General features: G+C 43.8%; 1 protein-coding gene across 1 annotated transcript in view; it reads left to right on the top strand.

Moving 5' to 3' along the window:
* LOC124717211 (pyruvate carboxylase, mitochondrial) overlaps positions 1 to 27807 on the top strand; it is a 371895-nt gene that overhangs the window by 55439 nt on the left and 288649 nt on the right. The window contains exon 2 of the mRNA XM_047243993.1: positions 24611 to 24697. The gene's annotated coding sequence lies outside the window, so the exon portion shown is untranslated. The remainder of the gene's footprint in view (positions 1 to 24610; positions 24698 to 27807) is intronic.

Raw genomic sequence — 27807 nt, 5'->3', positions numbered from 1 at the left:
CCACCAACTTCCACAGTGTCTTGTTGACAACTCTGGTCTATGGTTTGTAAGATCTGCGCCAAACTCGAACCGTACCATCACCTCTCACCGACTTCAATTTCGCCTCGGTGACCTTGTCCAAGTTGCCTTTCGTACTGACCGGTCTCCTTTTAGCGTGGATGGCACATGGAAAGGCATTCGCATCTGCAGCAACGCGCTGGAACGTCCATCCTTTTAGGAGGAAACAGAGCGCCGTTGGAACATGAACTCAAGTTCTAGTACAGCAGCGCGATCGCGAAGTGGGGCCGAGGCAGTGCCAGATAAGTTTTACATTCTGACGATAATTTATGGATTTGTGGTTTCAGCTTGACGATGTCCACTATGGACAAACGATAGATACTGTTGTTCTGAAGAAGGTTGGGTTATCCCGACTGAAACCTAGGTAAATTTCTAGGGAAATGGTGCAACTGAGGCTGTTCATTATTAAAATTAATAATTTAGCACATGTCGTTTGTCCCTCTGTGTTTCCCACCCTAGTGTTTTTAGGGTTGAGGTTTTAATGTGTTGCAGAGTGGCTGGCTTTTCCTTTTTATTCTCATGGTCGGTCAGCCATTCTAATCTGCTTTCTTGTTTTACTCTCTTCTGTTTCTAGCGTCTCGCTGTTGTTCTCTTGACCTCTTTTGTTCCTTTTAGTGTTCGTTGCCTTTCCTTCGTTCTTGTGGTCTTTCCTTTCTTTCCGTTTTGTGTTATATGTCTCGTCTGTCTTATTCTCACACTTGTGACATTGCTTTATTAGGAACAAGGGACCGATGACCTCGTTGTTTGGTCCCTTCCCCCCTCTTTTAAACCAACCAACCAACACACTAGAGGACCTCTGGCAAATATGCAGTAAGTCCCGCAATCGCCAAAAATGGCACGTCATCCAATAAAATAGTCAAGACACGTCCACCTACGGAAATAAATAAGAATGTGTTCAAAGGCGATGAGCGGTAAGCAGAACAGTGGTCCTCTAGTGTTTTCATCCGGCGAGTTTCTTTGGTTTCGCTCTTTTCACAACCCAGGTCGAGGTTCCGCAGTTGCTTTATTTAACAGACATTGTAGCTGTATAGCTGATTCCTGGCTCAGAAATGTGTACTGAGAAAATCTTTTTTTCCCCCAGACATCTGATGATGCTCTTGTGAGAGGGAAATGCGTCACAAATTAAATAAATAAAAAGCTATTTTGCAACCTGGATGCTTATTCTTTCTTGAATATCTCAAGAGACTGCTGTACCATGAGTTGTAAGATGGAGTGATGTGATTTATATGTTTAAAATATAAGAAAAAATTTTTAAATTAAAGATACCTTTTATATTGAAGGGCATATTGTGCTCTGTACCACCTCTGACCACAGTTCAAACTGCGTCTAAACTTTGACAATCCTGGCATGCAGTAACTGCAATAATTCATTCAAAAACTTGCTGTTTCTTGTATGGCCGTTTGTTTACTGCCTGTATGTACTATTTCCTTTTGTTTATTCATATTCACAAACGCCTCTGTATGTGTACTTCGTCGCCATTTATGTAACAGTAATTCAGAATTGACCATTATGTGTGTAGGGGGTAAATCTCATCTCTGAATGAGAGTATTCTCTACAATTGAAGCGCGTTTCTTGAAAGTTTCTCAATATACCGTAAGCTATGTTTGTGCAAGTGTGTTTATATCTGTGTTTGAAACTTTTCGTCAAGGGGAAAAAATGTATTATTCAGTCACTAGATCAGAGTGAACAGAAATTTTGGACAGTTTGTATATTTGAGTATGGAGTTCATGTTTCTGGTTTCACAAATTTTCACTGTCGAATTTTGACCACTTTCGCTTGTTACAACTTTTACCAGAGAAAAATAGTATATTAACTTACACATGTTTGGACACCCTATACGTTCGAAAAGTTGTAGTTACGTCACTCAGGAATTCTGATCTCACGTTGGAAACGTAGTCAAAAAGTTTATAGTCTTTTATAAGTCGGGAAAATTTTGCCCTTGATTGGTGCATGTGACCTAAAATAACTTGGTGCTCCACGGTTTAAAAATAAAATTTTTCTTGACCCTGCAAACTGTTAGGCAACCCGCAACTGCAACCGGACGAGCGCTTTAGTGGTTAATACACGATTTTTTTAATCGTATAATACGTACTGATTCATTACAAGCCATCTGTAAAAGCTAAAATTTGCGCGTGTCCACTGTCATTAGCATGAAGGGAAGTTGGATCGCCCTATCCCGACAATGTTGAATTTATTGACTTGGCTTCCCTGTATTTCAGGAACCACAGTAGCCATTGACATGAAACTTTTACAGGACATTAAACTGTATGTTCTGAGTCTACTGAACTACAATAGTCGCATTTCAGCCACTGATTTCGGTCTGCACTCCCCTCCCCACGACGGCGCCATAGGTCGGTTCTCCCGATCGCGGTCCGCGTTCGTTCCCTTCTCTCGTCACTCGAGTCCTTTCCCCTTCCTCCATCCTTCCGGCCCTCTTCTTCTACCCCTCCTTGGTTCCTCCCTCGCGTGCGGCTTTGCTTGGATTTGTCCTGCGACTCCAAGTCCTCTGTTCCACCAGCCAGTCTTCGTCAACAATTCCTGGCTCTTCTTGCCTCGTTTCGCGATGCAGATGTAGTCTACACCGATGGTTCTGTGGTCGATAGACGCACAGGATTTGCTTTCATCCACGGCGACTACTTTGAGCAGCATTCCCTCCCTTGTGGGAGCAGTGTTTTCACTGCGGAGCTGGTTGCTCTTTATCGTGCTCACCTCTCCTCCTGCCCTGGGGAGTCATTTGTCATATGCAGTGACTCCGAGTGGATTGCAAGAACCCGACCAGTGTTTTTCTCGGGACCCTTTGGTGCGCGGTATTCGAGATGTTTTTGCTCTCGCCGAGTGTGGTCGTTCAGCGACGTTTGTGTGGACCCCGGGCCACATCGGCATTCCAGGAAACGAATGTGTCGATCGTTTGGCCAAGCAGGCCACCCCTGGAGCTTGGTCTCGTGGAAAGATACCTCCAGTCAGCCCTACATCGCAAGGTCCGCGATGTCTGGAGCTCTGAATGGTCTGTCTTGAACACGCCAAATAAGCTCCGCATGGTAAAGTCGTCCACGGCCGTATGGAACTCATCCTTGAAGGGCACGCGTAGGGACTCAGTTGTTCTCTGCCGTCTCCGAATTGGACATACACGGTTGACCCACAGCTATCTCCTTCGTCGTGAGAACCCCCCCCCCCCCCCCCCCCCAAGTGTCGCTGTGATGCAGGGCTGACAGTGGTCCATCTTCTGATGGACTGCCCCCTTTTAGCCCCCTTGCGGCAGTCCTTTAATTTACCAGCTGCAATTCTTTTAATTCTAGGTGACGATGCCTCTGTAGCTGACTCAGTTTTACGTTTTATCCGTACAGCTGGGTTTTATCACTCAATCTAGTGTGGGCGCTCCCGCGTGATTTCTCAGGCTACACCCACTCTCACGACTTTTAATTGTGACGTGGATACCAAAATAGTGTCTTTTATGGTAACAAGTTGTGTTGGTACCTCTATCAACGCTTTCCAGCTGGAGGTTCTTTGTTTGTAGCTGAGTGATTGACCTTTTACCTGAGCCATCAACCACTGTAGTCTGTTTTACTCTAGTCAACTATTTGCTCTGCTCCTTTTAAGTGTCCTCTATTTTGTGTTATTGCGGTGTTCATTTTAGCTCTGTACCCCTTGGTGTTCCCTCCCTCTGGGTGCAGAGGTTACGCTTTTACTGTATATGCCTTTTACAAGTATGTCTGCTTGGAACAGAGAACTGATGACCTCGATGTTTAGCCCCCATCAAACCCCAAAACCAACCAACCAACCACTGATTTCGGAAATAGAATTTTTTAATTACACAGTTAAAATTTTGTGCACATTTTTGTACGTAATCCAAAATGAGTTTAATTATACATAACATTACTTTCTTCTTTTAGTTCAGTTGACTCACGATATGTTACTCCTTGATAATTTGAATACTCTACCCGAAGTGGTTTCTGAGATTCGGGGCAAAATGCAACAGAAAATATACATTTTCAGGAATTGCTTCTAATGTTTCAAAAGACTATATAACTCCATGTATGCTTAATTTTTTATTGTTAGTCACTCATAAGCACCCTGTATATCATTATCTCGATCTTTTTCCAAGTTTTTCTTCTTTCTGGACTCCTTAGTGGCCAACTGTGCTACAAACTGTGCTTTATCAATGCGAACATCGTGCATCAGTGAAAGCTCTCTGATGCAGTTCGCTCCAGGATTAAGTCTCATTTGCTGTAGCACTTTCACCCAACTAATGTTCCCATCATTAACCCCCTCTTTAGTGTCATTTCAGCAAAAACATTTTTTGGTAAGCGAGCCCATATAAGATATTGAACGACTCATTGGGATTCTGAGTTGACCATGCAGACACTTCTCCAGCAATTCAGGATTTGCCAGGTCTCTGTAAATAGGTTTTATGATATCCATGAGTGCTGCTGGGATGGAATGTTTATGGCTGTATGAACTGTTTGAGTACTGGGCATTGCGGTAATTGCACCATGAATCAGGTCTAGGAGGGCATAGGTGGTGTACTGGTTTTTCATCAGTTGGCAGTCTGTGGAAGAAGGTAACCCGTACTGCTTGCTTCATTTTCAACAAACCCTCAGTATTATTTCTAATGGCCATCCCATTATACTGCTGTATTTCATCAATCATTTATCAGTCTGCCTCTTATGGTTTTACATCTAGAAGTTTGTCTCTCAAACTTGGTTTGAGCTTCCTCAACCTGGTGCCCATCCTCTTCTGGGCATGGCCAATACAAACACGTAATTTAACCTTTGTAACACAGAAATCCACAGCCGTCTGTATACAGAATTACCTATTTTATTAGATCTTGAAGTAATGGACATAAAAATTTTAACGTCTTCTACCAGTGTAGATTATATTTAAAAAATAAAATACTTCTTATGTGAGTTTATAAGTGGTACATATATATATATATATCATTTTAATCGAAAAATTGCAAATTTTATAATGAGTTAAAAATCCGAAAATGTGAAAAAAATTCCGTTCTTACTCCCCTTGAAGCCTCCGTGGTGCCCGATATTCCGGCTGATTCTGCCGCCAGGACAACGCGCTCCCTCCTCAACGCCTTCTGTTTGGATTGCGCTGCGACATCTAGAGCCTCTGACTTGGCTTTCCCCAGGAATTCAGCTTTCCCTTCCGCGACTTCGGTCGCCACGAAGTTCGCCGCAGACCCAATACACTCCGCGAGCGGGACCCATCGAGCGAAAGTTGCTTCTGTTCGGCTGTATACTCGGCTCGAGCGGGAAAGTTCCCTGCGAGAAGTAATTCGGAATGCGGCCACCTGCTTGCGCTGTCAGATGGCAAAACTTGGCGCAGATACTTCCTGCCTCATTTTTCGGCTCCCGAATGCCCGCCTGTGCCTCTAGGTCGAGAGCTATCAGCAACGTTTGGGTTACTGCTCTGGCCTCTGGCCATAAAACTTTCCCCTGTACTCCAAAAATCGTTAGGTGGTGATAAAGGAATGGTTTCGGCTTGTTATAGTCATAGGATTCTGTTGGAACTGCCTGCTCTACTGAGTAGATTCGTTCGGAAAGGCCGCATTGCAGTTCTATGAAGATAATAGGGGAAATAAATACAACTGAGACGACGTCCTACTGATGCGGGTTGCACCGTGTGCAGCTTTTGGTCAGCAAAACATGACGCTTAGGTACTTCGATAATTACGTTATTTGTATGGACTGGAGGATACGTCTCTTAGGCAGCGTACAAAGTAAACGTTGATGCATCGTAGTGTTTTTAGTGAAGATTTTATTATGAGTGTGGAGCCCTGAGCAGCGTTTGGGATGTAGGGAGAAATATATGAAAGGAATTAATGTGTGTTTCGACATGTTACATATCTTTAAAAATACCAAACGTTTGCCAATCGCCGGCCGCCGCCGCTGCTGCTGCTGCTGCTGCTGCTACAGTCGCAGGTTCGAATCCTGCCTCGGGCATGATTGTGTGTGACGTCCTTAGGTTACGTTTAAGTACGAGGGCCGTTCAGAAAGTAACCTCCGATTGGTCACAGTGCGGGTTGTGGGGGGAGTAGCGACGCCATCTGTGCGTTCACGCACTCAACAGGTCAGTCGGCATCAAGCCGTGGTCGAGTGAACGTCGTACCTGCGCTAGTTTAGTTTTTGTGGCAGTTTGAAATGTGTGGTGCAATAGAAAACCCCGCCAAATGTGAAGTGCGTGCTGTCATAAGGTTTTTCACAGCCAAAGGATATTCTGCAGCAGCTATTCATCGTGAGCTTTGTGCCGTGTATGGACCAAGAGTTATGAGTGAAGGAGTTGTCCGTGAATGGGTACGTTTATTTAAAAGTGGACGAGAAAACGTTCATGATGAAGAGAGGAGTGGTAGACCATCATTGGTGACTGACGAACTCGTTCAGACAGTTGATGCAAAAGTTCGTGAAAATCGACGTTTCTCAATGTCGGAGTTGTCTACTGGTTTTCCACAGATAGTGACAGCAAGATTGGGTTACCGTAAGTTCTGTGCACGATGGGTGCCCAAAATTCTTACCGACCACCACAAAACTCAAAGAATGGTCTCTGCATTAGACTTTCTGTCACGTTATGAGGACGAAGGAGAACCATTGTTAAACAGAATCGTGACCGGTGACGAAACCTGGATTAAGTACGTGAACCCTGAGACAAAAGAACAATCAAAGATGTGGGCACATTCAAATTCGCCTACCAAACCAAGAAAAGCCTCGCAAGATTTTTCTGCCAGAAAACTGATGGCAACGGTGTTTTGGGATGCCAAAGGGGTGTTGTTGGTTGAATTCATGGAACGTGGTACGACCATTAATCAAGACGTGTACTGTGAAACAATAAAAAAGTTACGACGGGCTATACAGAACAAACGCCGTGGTATGCTGACTTCCGGTATCGTTTTTTTGCACGATAACGCCCGTCCTCACTCTGCTCGCAGAACAACGGCCCTTCTTGAGTCCTTCGAGTGGGACGTTATCAACCATCCACCTTACAGCCCAGACCTGGCGCCAAGTGATTATCACCTCTTCATGCATTTGAAGAAATGGCTCGGGTCACAGCGGTTTAATGACGACGAAGAGCTCAAAGATGCGGTCACAGGCTGGCTCCAGGCACAAGCGGGTGATTTTTATGCGGAAGGAATTTCAAAGCTTGTGAAGAGATACGATAAGTGCCTCAATCGCTATGGAGACTATGTAGAAAAATAGTGCAAAGATGTAGTTTTAAGATGTATATATTAAAATATTTTTATTTAACTTGGTGTATTTTTTTAAATCAACCGGAGGTTACTTTCTGAACGGCCCTCGTAGCTCTAAGTCTAGGGGACCGATGACTTCAGATCTTAAGTGGCATTGTGCTCAGGAGCCATTTGAACCAATCATTCGGCAAAGATATTAAACTGCCGGCTGAACCTAAGTAGTGATATCGTCACCGATCAGAAGCACATTGTCGCTATTTAAGAGTATTTATTTCTTTACAAAGGTTACTAACTCACTGGTAAACCTTGATTCGTCGGCCTCATGATAGTAAATGCGTAAATTGAAGTATTTGTTATATTTTTCTTTTTCGTGTCCACGATACCAAACTCTATTCATGTAACCAATACTGGTAGCAGGTTTCCCAGTAGTGAAGTTTTCATGCAAAAGATGATTATAACAGATGACCAAGCTAGCCAGTAAACAGTTTCTTATTTAATCGTAATCATCTTGAAGAGTAAACTTCAGTTGCGAATGTTGTTATATGCATAAGAAGTAGCAAAATTCTATTAATTTTTATTCCGAGTGAGTGGAGACATCTGTGATTCACTCGTGTAGTGGTTCTCAGATATAAAACTCGATAAATGACGAATCTGAAGCGTCAGAAGTTAATACTGTATTTTGACTCATTACAACTGTATTCTTAATAACGTTTGTGATCTATTCCGCGTCTTGTCTGAATGTTGTATCAGTATGTGCTCTAAATGAAAATAAATAGGTTGTCTTCCAATTCTACGTCAGTGATGAATTAAATATCGCACCGTGCACAACAAACGGTGTAAATTCACGAAAGAAACAAATAGTGGGAAAAGCAGGCGCCAGGTTGAGATTCATAGGAAGAATTCTAAGAAAATGTGACTCATCGACGAAAGAAGTAGCTTACAAAACGCTTGTTCGTCCGATTCTTGAGTATTGCTCATCATTATGGGACCCTTACCAGGTTGGATTAATAGAAGAGATAGACATGATCCAGCGAAAAGCAGCGCGATTCGTCATGGGGACATTTAGTCAGCGCGAGAGCGTTACGGAGATGCTGAACAAGCTCCAGTGGCGGACACTTCAAGAAAGGCGTTACGCAATACGGAGAGGTTTATTATCGAAATTACGAGAGAGCACATTCCGGGAAGAGATGGGCAACATATTACTACCGCCCACATATATCTCGCGTAATGATCACAACGAAAAGATCCGAGAAATTAGAGCAAATACGGAGACTTACAAGCAGTCGTTCTTCCCACGCACAATTCGTGAATGAATGGAACAGGGAAGGGGGGATCAGATAGTGGTACAATAAGTACCCTCCGCCACACACCGTAAGGTGGCTCGCGGAGTATAGATGTAGATGTAGATTTTGGCATTGATATTACTAGAAACTGTGATATCACGAATCCAGCCTGAGAGCTGAAACGACTTGGTTGTTTCTAAGGAATGTTGTCAAAAACTTTTGGGAAAATGTGAATAGATTTCTGATCGCCCGTTGTGAAACTCACTATTTCATGTTAGTAGAGAGCCATTCTTGTTTACCAAGAACGATATTTTCTTAATGCATATTGGTTGTCTGTCAACAAATCGTTTAAAGTATTTGGTAGTGCTAGAACACGGTATATATTCCGAAATTCGACTACAAAGGGATGTCATTAATATGGGTCTGTAGTTCAAGCATTTACTTCTACGAGGGTGTGCTGAAAAGTAATGCCTCTGTGCGAAAACTCTTAAAACTTTTTTAGATAAAAATATACATCTTTTTTCTTCATGTCTAGATATTTATTTCTCAACATCTTCACCCTAGTGACGAACGCATTTCTCTCAATGAGAAGTTTATCATCATAAGAATAAGAAGAAGAAATAATGCTGGTGAATGAAACTTCCTGGCAGATTAAAACTGTGTGCCGGACCGAGACTCGGGACCTTTGCCTTTCGCGGGCAAGTGCTCTACCATGCGAGCTACTACCCAAGCACGACTCACGCCCCGTCCTCACAGCCAGTACCTCGTCTCCTACCTTCCAAACTTCACAGCTCTCCTGCGAACCTTGCAGAACTAGCACTCCTGGAAGAAAGGATGCTGCGGAGACATGGCTTTGCCACAGCCGGGGGGATGTTTCCAGAATGAAATTTTCACTCTGCAAGTTAAAAATTTCGAATTGTTATTGAATTCTGTAGGCCTTTAACTTTCCAAACATGGTACTTCTTGTAGGAGAGCTGTACCTGCAGCAAAAAGATGTCAGTCAGACTTGTCACATCGTGCACATTAATTTCTAACAGCTCACCTATTGCCCTACAAGCACCTAATCATAGTTCGTGGGATTCCAAAAACATTCTCGTCCACGGTAAAACTCTTCCATCTGTAATGCCACATCCATATTCCACGCGATACTCCGAAATATTTAAACATAATACACACACACCTGTTGATCAGACACAGCAAATCGCTACTGAACCAACGACAGTACAACCTAGCGTCTACACTAGGGGAGGGATCGCAAGGCGAACCCACAGCCATCGCTTTAGTGTTACCGCCGCCAGTCCGAACCGCAACCAAGAACAGCCGCTTCCTTGGCTCATATTTTCCGCACGTACATGCTACGCAATCTCGGCCAACGAAACGGTTGGTTGTAGCTCGTCGGCGTACGTTTGTGCAGGGCAGGGCACGGGTAGTCAAACTTCACGTACCGCCCACTTTTTATCTCCGTTAGTAGTAGAATTTTCCAAACGCCCATCGATTCCACAGTAATGATGATTTGTAAAGTAGGGAAATAAATTTAATTCAGAAAACTCTGAAAGTAGAGTTACAGCTAGCCCTTACCAAAAATTTGGGTCAAAGTTTTATGGAAACTAAGGAAAAAATTTACAAAATCCATACCACCTGCCGCCCACCGTGGAAGCTGGTACGCCCACAGATGGTCGGTACGGGGCCAAGCTTATTACCACTACGTGTAAGAGCTTTTACACAATACCCTGTTACTGCTGTGCTAAAATTTCGAGCTCTCTAGCGTCACAGGGTCGGAACTTGCATTAGCGAAGTGGCATGTCGACAGTAATATGCAGGACTGATATCAAGAAGAAAATAAGAAATTCGGAGGCATTACTGTTACGGCGTAAAGTGAAGCGTCGGCACGCCAGTCGCGAACAGTAAAACAGAGGGCTGTGAGCAGGCAGAGCAGCACCTGGACAAACTCCAGAGGCTGCAGAACCGCGCCCTCAGGAGGACACTGTGTTTACCTCTTGGATTCCCCACAGACGATCTGCACGCCGCAGCCGAAATCCCACTCCTGACAGAGCGTTTCCAAGATCTGGCAAGGGCCTTTTATGAGGGTTCTTCCAGATCGGGAAACGCCCTCATCCACTCCCTAGGTCGGTATGACATGTCCCGCGACAAGCACAAGCGCCCTATGACGATCTTAGACGATTAAGTCGAAGAGAAAATCCCGATACCAAATCCCAAATCCTGCTCCTTGCCCATATAACACCAAACATCTCGCCAACCCCAGGCAAATACCAGACACATACAGAACAGTCATCACATATCACAGACACACAAAAAATTACGGAAAAAATATCATACACACACGTACACAGGGGAGTAAAAGCCGAAAGGCTACAAACTCCCCATCACACTTCCCCAAAGAGGGGAAAGGAAAAGATGAGAGCAGCAGCAGGCGTGAGCCAATTGTACGCTGACCGACCGCTCTCCAGGACGTGACGGCAGCGCCCTCTACACGAAGAGGACATAAGCGCCGCGGCCCAGTTCTACAGAAGCTTCTGGACTAGCGTCCTGAATAGAATCGTCAGCTGTATTACTTAGCTTGTATTAAGAATTGACTATACTGAAGAAGCTTGTTTATTTTGTCTGTCGCCCTTTGCTTGCGACAAATCTGCGCAATTCTCAAAGTTTCGTCATTTACGAACTCATTAATACGATTTACTTGAATTGTTGTCTAGAGATCCGAGAAAGTAGGTTTTCTAGACACCCCATACTCGACGACTATGCAGTATTTAACAATTAATTTCAGCACGCCCTCGTTGATAAATGCCCAGAAATGAACGATTTGGATATATCGTAAGTTTGACGCCAGGATCACTTCACTGTACGGTACTGAAACGCCTGCACTAGCGGGCCAGAGCGGATTAGGTTCTGGAAAGGGGCCAAAATGAGGTTACTGTCACTTGCACTCAACATAAGTTTTATTTGTCCACACACAATATTACACAGGAATGCGAAACACTCAAAGTTGTAATGGATCTCCTTTGACTAACTTTAGATCGGCTGAAGGCCACATTCAAGACGCAAGACCTAAGTAAGCAATGGCTCTGAGCACTATGGGACTTAACATCTATGGTCATCAGTCCCCTAGAACTTAGAACTACTTAAACCTAACTAACCTAAGGACAGCACACAACACCCAGTCATCACGAGGCAGAGAAAATCCTTGACCCCGCCGGGAATCGAACCCGGGAACCCGGACGTGGGAAGCGAGAACGCTACCCCACGAGCTGCGGACACCTGAGTAAGAAATTGACATAGGTTCTTCTAGAGGTGTCACCCAAAGATATTTTCTAAATCTTCAACCTAAACAGGCTGAAGGCCTTAACACTTCCATTTTAATGGAACTCAGCTGGAGGCCGCATATTAAGCAATAAGAAGTGTTTCAATCCGACGGCAGAACGCCTAATCTTAAAACAATTGAAACAAATTCGGCTGAAGGCCCGATACCAAAACATCACAACCGTATGCTTTAAGGGCAAGACAAGAAGATTAATTCAAGAGATATCAAAACTCGGCTGAAGGCCACACATCAACCAAATAACTAAAACTCAAACAGAGAAGTTACTATGTAACAGACACGGAACGGCGCTCAGAAGTTCAAAGGGTTGGTCTGGAATTGTAACACTAACGCCCGTTTAGGCGAGACAGGCAGCCTGAACAACAATCTCGTAATCGGAAGACAACCAAACAGATACCCGATCGACCAACAAAACGACCACAAGGTTTCAAAATGACAACACACACAATCAAACGAAATAATGTAAACAGTTGAGGTTCGATAGTAGGTTAAGCTAGGATTCATGTCCAAGATTGGTGGGCGACGAACTTCGTAGCACTCGCAAGCAGCACCTCAGCCAGCGGCTCCAGCCCGACTTTGCGCGTCGGGGTCTTGCTTGCTGCTCCACGCCAACCGACCGCCTGGACTGCTGGTCCGTCCGCGACGGCTGCTTCGTCGGAACTGCACTGCTGGTGCGTCTCCAACTCACTGACTTCCTGCGAACAGACGACGTCCCAGAGACACTGGCTAGGACCTAACCATGCACAGAGAACACAACCGACATCTCTGCACAGGAAGGAACCGACCCAAATACACGTCGATGAGACGACCGAACGACCAACGAACGGTCGACCCCATTGATACTGGCTGTGCGGACCTCACTGGGGCTCTGTCCCCGACTGCACTTCTGGTCCGTCTCGAACTGAACTGCCAGACACACGACGACCCGGAAATACTATGGGTCACTCCAGAGATGGTACGACAGTGCACTTATCGATACGTGCTGCTCCTGCCGCTCACGGGCAAGTTTGGCAGGAAGTTAGTGACGCCAGTAAATGGAATAAGAAAACGAGGCAGCAATACCGTAATAGAAGATGACAAACCACAAATGGCTTGAACACGAGCCGTGCACGGCTCAGATACATGGTGGTAGAGCTGGACAAAGCGATTATTGAGAATATTTTCCGGATCACCTCAGTCTATCGAAATACGAAAAATTGGTACATTTGCAACCAGGATGGGTTGAGTCAGGTGCTCCATAGACGCGAACCAGGGTTTTTTAGGCCACGTGCATAAGTGTCCGTCACAGATACAGCTGGTTCAACGAAGAGCAGCTCATTCGCATCTGTGATCGCATCTTCACACTTGCAGTATATATACGGACATGGGACCCTTCAGCAAAGTTCATCTAGAGTGCCCCCCCCCCCCCCCCCTCTACAACCTGTAGAAGGCTGTGACAGGAATTGTGAAACAACTTGTGTGTTAAACTTGCTGGCAGGTTAAAACTGTGTCGGACCGAGATTAGGACTCGGGAACTGTAGATTTGGAGGGCAAGTGCTCAACCGACAGAGCTACCCAAGCACCACTCACGCCCCGTCCTCACAGCTTCACTTCTGCCAGTATCCCGTCAAACTTCAGTTCTCCTCCGTAAATTGAAGGACTAGCAGTCCTTGAAGAAAGGATATTGCGGAGAGACGGGTTAGTCACAGTCTGGAGGATGTTTCCAGAATTGAACGTTCACTGCGCAGCAGCGCGTGCGCTGAAATGAAACTTCCTTGCAGATTCAAGGTTCAGCTTAAGAGGAGCGTAAAAGATTTCGTGGTGGCAAACTACTCCCACACCACTAGCAAATTTCGTAGTAGAAACGCGTAAGTAAATGTGTGAAGCAAAGGTGTGTGGACTGTTCGTGAGTTGTGCTTTGATGGCTTAGTAGAGCAGTTCAGTGGGAAACGCAAAGATCCCGAATTAGAGTCTCGGTCCGCCACACAGTTTTAATCTGTCAGGAAGTTTCGTATCAGCGCACGCTCCGCTGCAGAGTGAAAATTTAATTCCGGGACCTTGTTTATTGTTAATAATTTAAATATCACGTAAAATATTGCGAGCATCTTCTGATAATGATTTTTTTTTAGGTCATCAGTCTTCTGACTGGTTTGGTGCGGCCCGCCACAAATTATTCTCCTGTATCAACCTATTCATGTCAGAGTAGCACTTGCAACCTACGTCCTCAATTATTTGCTGAATGTATTCCAATTTATGTCTTGCTCTACAGTTTTTGCCCTCTACAGCTCCCTCTAGTACCATGGAAGTCAGTCCCTGATGTCTTAGCAGATGTCCTATCAACCTGTCCGTTCTTCTTCTCAGTGTTTTCCACATATTCCTTTCCTCTCCGATCCTGCGCAGAAGCTCCTCATTCCTTACCTTATCAGTCCACCTAATTTTCAACATTCGTCTGTAGCAACACATCTCAAATGCTTCGATTCTCTTCTGTTCCGGTTTTCCCACAGTCCATGCTTCACTACCATACAATGCAGTGCTCTAAACGTATATTCTTAGAAATTTCTTCCTCAAATTGAGGCCAATGTTGGATACTAGTGGACTTCTCGTTTTGCCAGTACTAGTCTGGTTTTGATGGCCTCCTTGCTCCGTCCGTCATTCGTTATTTTACTGCCTAGGTAGCATAACTCCTTAATTTCATCTACTTCGTGACCATCAATCCTGCTGTTAAGTTTCTCGTTGTTCTCATTTCTGCTACTTCTCCTTACTTTTGTCTGTTTTCGATTTACTCTCAGTCCATATTCTGTACTCATCAGATTCTTCATTCCGTTCAGCAGATCATGTAATTCTTCACTTTCACACAGGATATTTAGGTCTTCAGCGAATCCTATCACTGGTATCATTTCACCTTGAGTTTTAATTGCACTCATGAACTTTTTTTATTCCCATCATTGCTTCCTCGATGTACACATTGAACAGTAAGGGAAAAGATTGCATCGCTGTCTCGCCCCTTTTTTTAATCCGAGCCATTCGTACTTGGTCGTCCACTCTTATTATTCCCTTCTTGGCTTTTGTGCGTATTGTATATTACCCGTGTTTCCATATAGCTTAGCCCTATTTTTCTCTGAATTTCGAACATCTTGCGCAATTTTACATTGTTTAACGCTTTTTCCTTGTCGACAAATGGTATGAACGTGTCTTGATTTTTCTTTAGTTTGCTTCCATTATCAACCCCAATGTCAGAACTGCCTCTTTAGGCCCTTACGTTTCCTAAAGACAAACTGATCGTCATTTAACACCTGAATTATTTTTTCCATTCTTCTGTACATTATTCTTATCAGCAACTTGGATGTATGAGCTGTTAAGCTTATTGCGCGATAATCGTCGCACTTGTCAGTCCTTGCAGTCTTCGGGATTGTGTGGATGATGCTTTTCCCAAAGTCAGATGGTATGCCGCCAGACTCATACAGTCTACACACCGTCAATAGTAGTTTTGTTGCCACTTCCCCCAATGATTTTAGAAATTCTGATGGAATGTTATCTGCCCCTTCTGCCTTGTTTGACCTTAAGTCCTCCAAAGTTCTCTTAAATTCCGATTCTAATACTGGATTCTTGTCTCTTCTACATCGATTCTCGTTTGTTCTTATATTACATGAGACAATCTTCCCCTTGAATGTACTCTTTCCACCCTCTCCTCTCTGCATTTAACAGTGGAATTCCAGTAGCACTCTTTATGCTACCACCTTTGCTTTTAATGCCACCGAAGGTTGTTTTGACTTTCCTGTATGCTGTCCTTCCGACAATCATTTCTTTTTCGATTTCTTCACATTCTTCATGCGTACGTACAATAGCCTAAGAACTGTAGTATGCCGCAAAGTGTTCATGTTTTCTGACAAGTTTATTACTTCGTAAATAAAAATACGTTGACACATTCCACATCGATGTGGACCATTACACTTGGGGCCTCTGGAAAGACCATTCCCATACAGACTCTCTCTTCGTGTAAATTTGTATTATATAGTCTACATCCTTGACAATCTCCTCACTACGGATCTAGGGAGAAACAAGAGGCAGGCAGGCAGGCAGGCAGGGAGGGAGGAGCTGCCCGCCTCAGTCCCTGAGTAAGCCTACCATTATCGCTTACCACCTCGCGTTACCCGCTGTAACTATGCGCTGTTCCCCACGGGGCGGAAAAGATTTGCTCGCCGGCCGAGAGAGGTCGGGGCGAGAATTCGCTGAACTCCCACGGGCCCCCTAACCGTTCCACGACGAGTCGCTAATTGGGCCGTTTGCGTGTAGCAGCGACGGGCATCTGTTGACCGACGCGACGGAACAGCAAACACGGCGCGAGAACTTTGCCCGGCGGGACTGCAACCGGGGCTGGTCGCGCGGACGCGCACATCAGAGAGCTGGCGAGAGGCGGGACCAGCGCTTACGAGGCCCATCCGGGGTGCCGCTGCCGTATCTCCCACAAAGCAAACAAATGGCACAAAAGAAGCATAATACAGTGACTGTGCCGCAAAATACCGATGTATAGATACTCATTATATTCTAAATGAAAGTATGATCGGATGGTTCCTATGTGCGTTTCACTACTTCTGGTTTTCGAATCATCTTCAGTGGCGTATAACTAGAGGTGTACACGTTCCGCTTTGAACCTGCCCATGCTTGACCGCTAGCCAGACAGGAAAGCTGCCACGCGTTATCAGACGAAAAGTCGGCCTACTTTTACTGCCATCTGAGCCAAGCTGTGCCCAACCCAAGCAGGCTAAAGCAGTCTTGGGAATCACCACAGAATTCATCAACCGACCACGGCATAACAGCCCGGATAATTATAATGGACATAAAGCAGTCTTGCCTGTCTGCCCGTCTTCCTGCGGTGCAGTTTATTCTGTACGCTTTCAATGTGGTGTTAAGAGTAGGGTTCTGATGCTTTTTACCTAACAAGGGAACCTACCCATCGCACCCCCCTCAGATTTAGTTATAAGTTGGCACAGTGGATAGGCCTTGATAAACTAAACACAGATCAATTGAGAAAACAGGAAGGTGTGGAACTGTGAAAAAATAAGCAAAATATACAAACTCAGTAGTCCATGGGCCACATAGGCAACATCTTGGAGCACGTCAGCGCAGGAGCGCCGTGGTCACGTGGTAGCGTGAGTGGCTGCAGAAGGAGAGGTCCTTGGTTCAAGTCTTCCCTCGAGTGAAAATTTTACTTTCTTTATTTTTGCATAGTTATTATCTGTCCGTTCGTTCATTGACGTCTCTGTTCACTGTAATAAGTTTAGTGTCTATGTTTTGCGACCGCATCGCAAAACCGCGCGATTAGTAGACGAAAGGACGTGCCTCTCCAATGGGAACCGAAAACATTTGATCGCAAGGTCATAGGTCAACCGATTCCTCCACAGGAAAACACGTCTGATATATTCTATACGACACTGGTGACGGCATGTGCGTCACATGACAGGAATGTTTTCGACCCACCTAACTTGTACACTTGGCGAATGGGTAAAAAGATTCTTCTACCTTGACCGATTTAGGTTTTCTTGTGGATGTGATAATCACTCCCAAAAAAGTGATGAAAACATAAGTTTGTCACAAACTGAAAATAAAAAACTAAACTTTTCACTATATGGAAGATTTGAACCAAGGACCTTTCGTTTCGCAGCTGCTCACGTTACCACGAGACCACGGCGCTCCTGCGTTCCTAGTGCCCTTGATGTTGCTTATCTTCCCATGAACTACTCAGTTTGTATATTTTGCTTATTTTTTTCACAGTTCCACACAACTTCTTCCTGTTTTCTCAATTGATCTGTGTTCAGTTTTTCAAAGCCTATCCACTGTGCCAACTTATAACTAAATCCGAGGGGGGTGCGATGGGGAGGTTCCCTTGTAAGTATCCTAAGGCGAGGCACAAAATATATACCGGCGAGCCAAAGAAACTGCTACACTTGCGTAATTATCGTGTAGGGCCCCCGCCAACACACAGAAGTGCCACAACACGACGTGCTATGGACTAGACGTGTCTGAAGTAGGGCTGGAGGAAACTGACACCATGAATCCTGCAGGGCTGCCCATAAATCCGTGACAGTACGAGGGGATGGAGATCTCTTCTGAACAGCACGTTGCAAGGCATCCAAGATACGCTCAATGACACTCATATCTGGGGAGTTGGTGGCCAGCGGAACTGTTTAAACTGAGGAGTGTGTTCCTGCAGCCACTCTGTAGGAATTGTGGACGTGAGGGGTGTCGCATTGTCCTGCTGGAATTGCCCAAGTCTGTAGGAATGCACAATGGAGACGAATGGATGCAGGTAATCAGACAAGATGCTTACGTACGTGTCACCTGTCAATACGTATCTAGACATAACAGGGGTCCAATATCATTCAAACTGCACACGCCCCACACCATTACAGAGCCTTCGCCAGTTTGAAGTCCCCAGCGGACGTGCAGGGTCCATGGATTTATGAGGCTGTCTGCATATCCATACACGTCTATCCGCTCGATTCAATTTGAAACGAGACTCGTCCGTCCAGGCAAGATGTTTGCAGTCATCAATAGTCCAATGTCGGTGTTGACGGGGCCAGGCGAGCCGTAAAGCTTAGTGTCGTGCAGTCATCAAGTGTACACGAGTGGGCCTTCGCCTCCATATCGATGTTTCGCTGAATGGTTTGCACGCCAACACTTGGCTCAGCATTGAAATCTGCAGCAATTTGCGGAAGGGTTGCACATCTGTCACGATGAACGATTCTCTTCAGTCCTCGTCGCTCCCGTTATTATAGTAACTTTTTCCGGCCGCAGCAATGTCGGACATTTGATGTTTTGCCGGATTCCTGATATTCACGGGACACTTGTACGGGAAAATCCAACTTCAGCGCTAATTCGGAGATGGTGTCCCATCGCCCGTGCGCCGATTACAACTGCTCGTCCAGTCTCATTTAAATCTTGGTAACCTGTCATTGTAGCCGCAGTAACTGATGTAACAATTGCGTCACACACTTGTCTTATAGGCGTTGCCGACGGCAGCGCCGTATTTTGCCGGTATACATTTCTCTGTATTTGAATACGCATGCCTATACTAGTTTTTTTCGCCCTTCAGTGTATGTTAAGTTTGGGTCATTGTAGCCCAGAAACTGTGGATTTTGTGTATCCTTTCTCTTTTTGTCGTATTTGGGCCTTATTTCCTTATATAAGAGGTTTTCGCTTCAACTTCACCGTCTTTCGACTAGTACTGGCTTATCTTAATTAGTCATCGCCCGGTCACTGTTTTCTGCAGTACTGAGAATCACATTTGAAAGTAGAGCTCCTTTGCACTTAAGAGCCTAAATTGTCTATTACAGTGCACCGCCAAGTAAAAGTTTTGAAAGTCTCTTTTCTGTAAATGTACTGTTTTGGCCAAATTTCAATCTAGTTATAACTATCTGAATTACTTTTCCTAGATGTGTATTGCGGGTTCGCTGAATTTAGTGGTGAAAATTCTCTAAATGCATTTCAGCAAACACGAAGCTAGTTTTCCGTATTGCGTTAATCTAAAAAGTACGTGTCTCAAAGCAGCTTTTCTTCCATACCAAGCTTTCTTCTCACTACGCTGCATACGGCCAGAGTGTGGTTTTTATTATCCACTGAGCTCTATATTTTTCACATTTAAATCAATGTTTGCCATAAATCTATATACTGCTAAAAGCACAGACTTCCACACATTTGTCAGCCAGTAAGTCATTGTCCTCTATAAAAAAAAGTTACGGCGTGAGGAACCGTCTGTTGAAATTTACGAACATGTTACACTCGACGTTCCTGAAAGAGTGTTCAGTAAGTTTTTGGACTATTTGCAATGCGAGACACCGATTTATTAGAAGCCTCTTCATAAACACATGAGAACTTACCCCAAGCTAGCTTCGGCTCTTTCGGTTTTTATTTATTTTTTATTTTCGTTTCACGCACCTTACTATTTGACTTCCTATTCCCTGAACTATGTTTCGTACAATGATATAATTGTGTAGTTGCATTTAGCGCCATATGTGGATACTGCCTGCGGAATGTATGGCGAATACAGTTAGTAGCGCGGTAGCGGTACATTTAAACGCTATGCATGATGGCGGCAGTTTTTCACGCATCTCATTTTTTATGAAATGTCTCCTGAGAACTGTAATAGGTAGGTTTTTGTTAACCCCACAGCGATTGTTGCCTCACAGTTTTGTGTGTGTGTGTGTGTGTGTGTGTGTGTGTGTGTGTGTGTGTGTGTGTGTGTGTATGTGTACAAAGTGCGGTTGAAATAGTTCCAGAGGTCTAGAAGGAAATATGGAACATACGGTTTGTAATATGTATGGATTAATAAAGTCGGTATATGGCGCATTATTTCCGTTTATTTATCGTATAAGAAAATTAAAAAGGAAAATTTGTTCCCGCAGACAGATTCGAACACACCACCATCGGATACTCGTCCTGTACTCCTGCTGCTGCGCCAACTGCTGACTGGAGCTACGTTAACATAAATGGCTCGTGCCTCGCCCGACCCGCGCCACAAATGTAAACGCCCGGCCTTCTGGATCCCGTTCTTGTCTCTCTTATTTCTGGCATATACCACAGATTTGGACGAAATCGGTGATGAGGAGCAGGCGCGGTCGCCTTGTCAGTAAATGTCACTCGGCGCATCCCACACGGCCCAACTCCGATGTGATGTGCCATCCTGTTGGAAGGAAACAGACGGCTGCAGGCCTTAGATCTGTGGTGGCAGGACCCCTTAGAACATGTCCAGGTGAACATTTCTCTCCCTGTCACCCTATCCTGCATTCAGCCATACCAAAGCTTTGGGCATCACGGACGTGTTAAAGTGGGTTATCTGGGTTTGTGGCGCTCCAAATCATGTAGACCTTTGTTTAATCTGGCCACTTCCTTTCAGCATCTATAGAGGCTAGTATGGAACATGAGAGGGCATATCGGAGAGGACGATAGTTTGGCTGCAATGCTTCGACCATTTGTTTTTCGCGTGCAATAAGGCATAACTGCATAGGAAGGCGTAACCGCTCAGGAAGGCGTAACCGCTCAGGAAGGCGTAACCGCTCAGGAAGGCGTAACCGCTCAGGAAGGCGTAACCGCTCAGGAAGGCGTAACCGCTCAGGAAGGCGTAACCGCTCAGGAAGGCGTAACCATTTGTGTAACACTTCATACACACTTGATCTTGCTTCCTCCAATTCGCGTGATTCATGATGAACTGACTTGTAGGTAGAGTTATAAGACTTCTGTAGGCTACCGTACATTATAATAAGGAAGCGTAAGAGGACGGTAGTTTTTCCTAGTAACCTCGGACAGTTAAGTTCGTAACCGCTTCACATGTACATTAGGGGTGTTGCATACCTGTCGGTGATTACATCATTTTGACCGCTTTCTTTGCGTATGCTATCAGTATCGTACTTGATTCCCCAATATACCAGAAGAGGTGGACCGATAGATACTCAGGGGGAGAACACGGCAAGTGCCATAACCCGATTACCCAGAAGCTTCGCTCTATGGAAGAGGAGCCAAATTAAGTGAACAGTTGTCATGGCGTACTTATCTGTAGATACTCAACCGTTTCCTAGCAAAAGACCCTGAATGTTTTCAACGTAATTTGGCTGCCTTTTATCGGGCAGTCAGTCCAGCCCAAATGTTGCGATAGACGGTAGCATCGCTGCCTGTCACATTGGCGTCGCGTGATCAAAACCCGATTATTCTTATTTTGTCGTTTAACTACGCATGTCTGTAGAATGTTAGTTATGAAATTAGAGGATACACGAGCGCTATATAATTGTAAAATTAACACGGTTTCAGTGTCACACAATCACTGTATGATATACATGTATGTGGTACTTTCTGGGTTACAATCTTCTTAAATTTTCATATTCTTATATTTCATTTTTATATCAGCTGTTAAGTCTTGTATTTTATTCTGACATTTATTCTTCAGTAAGGTTTGCTGCATTCCCTTGGATGATGCTGATCGTAGAAACATCCGACTCGTTGCAATTCCGAACACTAGTGGCATTGTGCAAAGACTGGTAGTCAACAGCGACATTTCTTGGCATGAATCTCGCTTGGAAAAGAAACGTCGTTAAGTAACATTGCTGAAGATTTCACGCGTTGGCAATAATTTCGCGGCAAACCACGCATAACGCATATCGTTTCCGAGAACTGGCCTTTGAAATTTGAGTAGGACTCAAGATACACCACAGGAATTCCACCGAAAACAATTTCAAGTATGTTTTTCCATTTATTATTTTAATTAATAAATTTTAATTAATTAATTTTAATTAATAAATACAGTAGAAGAAGAATGGGTAGCTTTGAGGGATGAAGTAGTGAAGGCAGCAGAGGATCAAGTAGGTAAAAAGACGAGGGCTAGTAGAAATCCTTGGGTAACAGAAGAAATATTGAATTTAATTGATGAAAGGAGAAAATATAAAAATGCAGTAAGTGAAACAGGCAAAAAGGAATACAAACGTCTCAAAAATGAGATCGACAGGAAGTGCAAAATGGCTAAGCAGGGATGGCTAGAGGACAAATGTAAGGATGTAGAGGCCTATCTCACTAGAGGTAAGATAGATACCGCCTACAGGAAAATTAAAGAGACCTTTGGAGATAAGAGAACGACTTGTATGAATATCAAGAGCTCAGATGGAAACCCAGTTCTAAGCAAAGAAGGGAAAGCAGAAAGGTGGAAGGAGTATATAGAGGGTCTATACAAGGGCGATGTACTTGAGGACAATATTATGGAAATGGAAGAGGATGTAGATGAAGATGAAATGGGAGATATGATACTGCGTGAAGAGTTTGACAGAACACTGAAAGACCTGAGTCGAAACAAGGCCCCCGGAGTAGACAATATTCCATTGGAACTACTGACGGCCGTGGGAGAGCCAGTCCTGACAAAACTCTACCATCTGGTGAGCAAGATGTATGAAACAGGCGAAATACCCTCAGACTTCAAGAAGAATATAATAATTCCAATCCCAAAGAAAGCAGGTGTTGACAGATGTGAAAATTACCGAACTATCAGTTTAATAAGTCACAGCTGCAAAATACTAACACGAATTCTTTACAGACGAATGGAAAAACTAGTAGAAGCCAACCTCGGGGAAGATCAGTTTGGATTCCGTAGAAACACTGGAACACGTGAGGCAATACTGACCTTACGACTTATCTTAGAAGAAAGATTAAGGAAAGGCAAACCTACGTTTCTAGCATTTGTAGACTTAGAGAAAGCTTTTGACAATGTTGACTGGAATACTCTCTTTCAAATTCTAAAGGTGGCAGGGGTAAAATACAGGGAGCGAAAGGCTATTTACAATTTGTACAGAAACCAGATGGCAGTTACAAGAGTCGAGGGACATGAAAGGGAAGCAGTGGTTGGGAAGGGAGTAAGACAGGGTTGTAGCCTCTCCCCGATGTTGTTCAATCTGTATATTGAGCAAGCAGTAAAGGAAACAAAAGAAAAATTCGGAGTAGGTATTAAAATTCATGGAGAAGAAATAAAAACTTTGAGGTTCGCCGATGACATTGTAATTCTGTCAGAGACAGCAAAGGACTTGGAAGAGCAGTTGAATGGAATGGACATTGTCTTGAAAGGAGGATATAAGATGAACATCAACAAAAGCAAAACAAGGATAATGGAATGTAGTCTAATTAAGTCGGGTGATGCTGAGGGAATTAGATTAGGAAATGAGGCACTTAAAGTAGTAAAGGAGTTTTGCTATTTGGGGAGCAAAATAACTGATGGTGGTCGAAGTAGAGAGGATATAAAATGTAGGCTGGCAATGGCAAGGAAAGCGTTTCTGAAGAAGAGAAATTTGTTAACATCCAGTATTGATTTAAGTGTCAGGAAGTCGTTTCTGAAAGTATTTGTATGGAGTGTAGCCATGTATGGAAGTGAAACATGGACGATAAATAGTTTGGACAAGAAGAGAATAGAAGCTTTTGAAATGTGGTGCTACAGAAGATTGCTGAAGATTAGATGGGTAGATCACATAACTAATGAGGAAGTATTGAATAGGATTGGGGAGAAGAGAAGTTTGTGGCACAATTTGACCAGAAGAAGGGATCGGTTGGTAGGACATGTTCTGAGGCATCAAGGGATCACCAATTTAGTATTGGAGTGCAGCGTGGAGGGTAAAAACCGTAGAGGGAGACCAAGAGATGAATACGCTAAGCAGATTCAGAAGGATGTAGGTTGCAGTAGGTACTGGGAGATGAAAAAGCTTGCACAGGATAGAGTAGCATGGAGAGCTGCATCAAACCAGTCTCAGGACTGAAGACCACAACAACAACAACAACAACATTTTAATTCATTCACCAGACATTCAGTTATTAGACGAATAAGGACAACTATGTTTCGATATACAGTGGAAAACATTCGTGTTGTCTTCTGCGGACATGAGCAGATCATTGAAAAATAAAAATCGGGTTTCGAACACTGGGCGCAGAAGTGTGAAGCTGCAACGCTAGCCACTGTATCACACATATGGAGAACTTGTAATAAGTCAACAACCTTTTTGAGTTCCACCGTGTGTGTGTGTGTGTGTGTGTGTGTGTGTGTGTGTGTGTGTGTGTGTGTGTGTGTTGGTGGGGCGGGGGGGGGCGAACCCCTGTGACAATGTCAAATGACAGACCTACAGCAAATCTGTGGAGTCGCTTCAATCATTTGCAATAATCCTGTACTTTACACGTACAAAATGACTTACTGGGCTTGTACATGCACTAAGTCTTCCAGAACATCATTTGTGACGTGGTTTTGTTGCAGGTTCAGCGCGGTCCGCACTTCGATCGCACGCCGGACCTGCCGTTGAACATCGCTACGCAAACAACACAGCAGCGCCTTACGGTCCAGGTACCTTAAAGACTTTGAACATTTTAAATTCATTTTTGTAAATTAAACTTCTGAAGATATTAACATGAAACCTTTTGGGAAGTGTTGCTGAATATGATAAAGCAGCTTATACATTTTTTTTAATTTTTCACTGTTCAATTTCACCCCATGGGACGGAGTCACTTTGAACGTGGAAATATTTGCCTATTCTGTGGGAGTCATATCAATTACTGTTAAATGACACCCCTATCATATGAAACAGCATGATATATTGTATATAAATATAGTTTTCATATTTATAAAAATTTGAGTGCTTTTTATGAGTTTTCTGTAATCACCTGAAACATTGTATGATTACGGCTTAATTTTGATAATGATGGAAATGGGTGCTGAGCTAGTTATAAAATAAGAAAATTATTTAAAAACAGATATTTTCAAAAGAATCTGTATGGCTTTAACAAAAGAAATGAAAAAATTATCACATTTTAAAGAATTACATCTGTAAACACTCTACAGGAAAGGAAGTTGCCACGAAAGTGTGTCCACTCTAGCCGATGTCATAGACATCAAGCTTAAACTCAAAGCCTTTCCCTTCCATCTACCTTAGTCAGGTAGAATCCTACAAATATCACCTTCCTAAAATCTGACATTGGGAACATTAGGCCACACAAAAAAACTTAATCTGCTTCCACCTTGGAATGCCATTTCCTCATAAGTGTAATTTCATCATCAGTGGTAACATGTCCAACACTATTTTACACGTTTCTTTTAAGGAAACTTCACTAAAACATGGAGGTGATGTGTCAAAGAATAGGGAAGGCGCTGTTCAAAGTCACTCCTTGAAAGATAAGCCTTCATATTTTATTTTTTTACGTCACCAAAGAATAAATTTAACATTTTATGCCTTCTGTAACTGTTCATTCAAGCCTTGCCCATAAAAACTAGTTTCAAGTTCTAGACTTAAAAATGCTTCTAATAATAGGCAAATGTTTTTGCGGTTGTGAAGGAACTTACATTTCCAAAAATTATTTTATTTTCTGGCTTTGTTATAAAATGTAATTTCATATCGACTGCCATACCATCTGAAAGTATCGATTATTGGCAATATTTAACGGCTCTGGCCTTAGTTCCATATTTACACACTAGAGTGCAGCATTTATTTATAAAAGGCGCTAAATTGCTGTTCAGTCACCCCGCTCTACTAGTCATCACTGCAGTAGAAAGGGGGAATGTGTTGTGTGATACTTCAAATAATGCACAGTCCACAGTCTCAGAATACACTAAGAGACTTGCGAGGCACGCTGATTGGGCATTTCTAGAATTGATACCAAGGAACATTAATTAAAGCTTCCGGGTTGAGGGGCCGTGGTCGGACCGTACAAAGTCTTCATCGTAACGATTCTTTGCCAGCTGCGGGCAACATCTTCAAAGGTGAGTCAACGACTGGCTGCTGGGCCGTAGGGGTCACGTTTATATAGAGCGCATAGAGAGCACAATCACTTGGGATGTCGACAGTGAAACTATTTGTGACTAACATCTTTATTCTCGATCAAAGGTATTAGATTGTCACATCGTTGGTACAAAGTCGACCGCCATATCTTATCTAATTTTAAGCCTTCTACTTTCCTGTTAAAATTATTATAATGTTTATAAATCTCTATGGCTTCTCTGTACGTACGTGCATAATAGTGCGATGCCTCAGCTAGCACGCTTGTGTCACTAAATTTTATTTCATGATCACCGTCTTCAAAAACATGTTCCGCTACAATCGATTTGTCGGTGTCTCGCAAACGACAGTTCCTTGTGTGTTCAGTTAGGCGGATATTAACACTTGTTTTCGTTTTTCCAATGTAAACCTTAACACAACTACATAAAAAAAACACTCTTTCTTCAGGCTACGAGTAGCCTACCGGGACCATCCGACCGCCGTGTCATCCTCAAGGAGGATGCGGATAGGAGGGGCGTGGGGTCAGCACACCGCTGTCCCGGTCGTTATGGTGGTATTCTTGACCGAAGCCGCTACTATTCGGTCGAGTAGCTTCTCAATTGGCACCACGAGGCTGAGTGCACCCCGAAAAATGGCAACAGCGCATGGCGGCCTGGATGGCCACCCATCCAAGTGCCGACTACGCCCGACAGCGCTTAACTTCGGTGATCTCACGGGAACCGGTGTAGCACAACTACACGGTATTTTATAAACCCTAGTGGTTGCAAAAGGGTGCCGTGCGTCTTTCGCCAATCGCCAATTGTCAATATTCACTGATTTTCTGGTGGGTCTAAAGATTGTTGGAATTCGAAACTTGGCTTGAAGTTTTCCAATACGGTCCGTAATATTGTGCATAAATGTAAGAAAAACTTTCCCAGCCGACGGTTGTTGCTTTCGGACACTGTTCTTCTGGGATCGAGTGCTCTATGTATCTCATGATCAGCGTATCCATTTTTTCTTAAAAGCTGTTCGCAAATGATTTAGTTCCTCTTTGCCTGTACCGGAACTGTTTTTGAAGACGGTGATCATGAAATAAAATTTAGTGCTAGCATAGACATTGCATTATTATCCACATAGCCTTAGAGAGTTATAAACACAATAATTATAAACACAATAATTTTAACACAAAAGAAGGCTTTAAGTTAGATAACATACGGCGGTCGACTTTGTACCAACGACGTGACAACCGATTACCTTTCATCGAGATTAATGACGTTATTAAAACCGTTTCACTGTCGACAGCACGTGACGATGACTGGTGGCGCCCTCTATACGCTCTATATAAACATGACCTCCACGGCCCAGCAGCAAGTCGTTGACTCACCTCTGAAGATGTGAAGAAGGGAACGAAACGTCTGGAGGAATAATTTGTACTGTTCGACCACGGTTTCTTAGCCCGGAAGTTTTAATTAATGAACACGCCGGCCGCGAAAGCCTACACGTTACGATTTCTAGGAACTTCCTGGCAGATTAAAACTGTGTGCCGGACTGAGACTCGAACTCGGGACCTTTGCCTTTCGCAGGCAAGTGCTCTACCGACTCAGCTACCCAAGCATGAATCAAAACCTGACCTCTCATCTTTACGTCCGTCAATTCGAGCTATACTATGTGATGAAAAGTATCCGGACACCGCAAAAACAGAAGT

This window comes from Schistocerca piceifrons, chromosome 9, assembly GCF_021461385.2.
Source record: "Schistocerca piceifrons isolate TAMUIC-IGC-003096 chromosome 9, iqSchPice1.1, whole genome shotgun sequence".
NCBI lineage: Eukaryota > Metazoa > Arthropoda > Insecta > Orthoptera > Acrididae > Schistocerca > Schistocerca piceifrons.
The sequence above is the reverse complement of the archived record's forward strand: the minus strand, read 5'-3'. Positions and strand labels throughout refer to the sequence as shown.